Source organism: Mustela putorius, unplaced genomic scaffold, assembly GCF_011764305.1.
Source record: "Mustela putorius furo isolate JIRA1106 unplaced genomic scaffold, ASM1176430v1.1 tig00000145_pilon_pilon_pilon, whole genome shotgun sequence".
NCBI classification, from domain to species: domain Eukaryota; kingdom Metazoa; phylum Chordata; class Mammalia; order Carnivora; family Mustelidae; genus Mustela; species Mustela putorius.
The window spans coordinates 16,352,246-16,354,703 of record NW_025421294.1 but is presented as its reverse complement, the minus strand read 5'-3'; the positions used below and the strand labels follow the sequence as shown (position 1 = coordinate 16,354,703).

The 2,458-nt window shown below is 52.1% G+C and overlaps 1 pseudogene; it reads left to right on the top strand.

The window, feature by feature from the left end:
* The first annotated feature begins 1,050 nt into the window (after nt 1-1,050).
* LOC123390816 lies at nt 1,051-2,130 on the top strand (annotated as a pseudogene).
* The last annotated feature ends 328 nt before the right edge of the window (nt 2,131-2,458 follow it).

Genomic DNA, 2,458 nt, shown 5'->3' with positions numbered 1-2,458 from the left:
GCCTGACATGCCCTGCCCCAAACACAGTGCTCAAGCTATAGGGAATACAGATTGTTCCCAGAAGGTCCCAGGTTCTCTCCTGCCTTCAGGTCCTCACACCTGTGGGTCTCTCTGCCTGGAATTCCCCCTTCAGGCCAGGTGCCACCTCTTCAGAGAAGTGTCCCCAATTTCCAGGGCCGTCTCCCACAGCTTTGTGTGCTGACCCTCATCACATTACTTCTCACCCTATTTTGTGATCATCTATTTACTTTGGTATTACCTTCCAAGATGCAAGCTCCAGTGAAGGTTCCGGTGGCCCAAGACCAAGCAGGCACATAGTAAACACTCCCAACATCTTTGTTGAATGAACAAGTGAATGTGTAAATTAATGAATGATGATCTTTATGCATTTTCCCAGAAGCTCCAGATACACCAGGAGAGATATGATTATTCTCTCCCTATATCTTTAAGATTACGTTTCCACTCCCCGAGACTCATCTAGTCCAACAGGGTCAGAAATATCTCAAGGCCCTAGTCCAAAACATTATCTAGAGAAGCCCGTTATCATGATCTAGATGTATCTAGATAAGCCCAGGGGTATCCACCAAATTCAAGATTCTTGAGATCGGTGACAAAACCAAAGGCAGGCAACTCTTGGAACTGGTTCTTGTCTGAACTAATCTGGAAACTCACTTTGGTTCAGAACTTCTTAGCATTAACGCCAGCGTAAATGCGTTTTCAGTCTTTGTACCCGGGTCTGGGGCGGGGGGGGGGGGGGTGAGTGGGCTGTGCCCCACCCCCACCCCGACGCCCGTGTGCAGGAAGGTCTGGGATCCTACCTGGCCTGGGAGTGGGACCAGGGCCGCACGCACTCCTCATCCTCAGGTCTTGGACACACCGCCGGCAGCAGGGTCCCTAGCAAAAAGATGACCCTTCCAGACCTAGGCCAAGACCCGCCCGACCCTTCCAGACCTAGGCCAAGACCCGCCAGTGCCGGCACTCTGACCCGCTGACCCGGAAGGGGTATTTCCGGTCCGCCCACCGGAAGTGAGTGTAGCGCTTAGCCGAGGACCCACCAAGGATCCCCGCGACCTGTGTGCAGCATCTACAGATTTGTCACCTTAGGAGTTGAGGACTTTCTGAGCTGAATACCTTTCCTGACAACAAGGGCAGAGCCGTACCTGATACCCGGAGCACATTCTGGAGGAGTGACTGAGTGACATGGTCTTGGCCCCATTCCCAGGTTGGGGGTCCTCAAGCCTCGTTGTGGCCCCTGAGCATCCCTCTCAGTTCTTTCCAAGCCCCTGCTTGGGCATCTCTGCTGTCTGCTCAAACTCAGACCCTGCTGAAAACCCGCTGGGGCGGCTGTTGGTGCCAGAGGAAGGTGAGTGCCAGCGGGAGACTGGGAGGGGCTGGGACCAGGACTATGGACCTCCATACACATCTCAGTCTCTCCCTCCAGGTCGCTGGTGCAGTTGCTCAGAGTGGAAGTTCAAGGTTCCACCTTTCACCACCTTTTCCCAGGACTGCCAGGTCTTCCAGCTGATTGTCTTCTGCTTTAGGGATCCATGGCTGGTGGGGTCAGCAGCAGGGGATAGCACGGGGCCTGGGCAGCTAATAAGACTGGTAGACTTGGAGTACCCTTGACAAGGCCATGACCAGCTACCTGAGGCTTGTGGTGAGCTGCCTTAAGGGAGGCTGGGTAGGGAGGAGAAGCTAGTTCTCTAGAGGGTAGATCAGTTCTCTAGGCCCAAAGGTTGGGGCAGTGCCAGATCTACTGGGCTGTGAGCCTGAAGCTACTTCCTGGCAGTGGTCACCCGTCAATGGCAGGTATCCAGTATCAGGAAAGGAGACATGTTTGACCAGGACCCTTTCCTGGCATATCTGATGGTCTTCACTGAAGGAAGCACCCCAAGCTACACCCTCTGTTTCTTGGTGGGGGAGTCATGATCCCAGTGCCAGCTGTGGATCGAGAGGCTTATGATGCTCAAGGTTGTTCCCACGTGGCTCAAGGGCTCTGTTAGATACAGCCCTATTAGGGGATGCCTCCTTACTAGAGATCACTGTTGACCTGCACGTTTTCAACAGCCACCCACTCTCCCTTCCCTCCACCAGTACAAGGCCTACCTACACAACCTGGTGGAGGAATGAATTTCTAAGTCACTGGGGAGGCCTGAGCCCTCACTCCTCATTGTATAGATCCCTTGCCCCTCACCTGGACCAATAAACTGGTTCTTGCCATGGGCAAACAAAGAAAAACAAATATAAAGCAATGTATAGATAGTGCAGGGAAGACCATACTGTGATATTGTCCCAAAATATGATTTGCCAAAGATAACCGTTGTAAGAATATTTTGGAGGTTGATAGGCAGTGAGACTGCAAGACAAAGCCAGTTCACAGATGACCACTTACAATATATATGTATTTTTAATATTTCTAGTGGTTGCCCCAAAGTGAAAATCAGGAGGTTCATGTAAC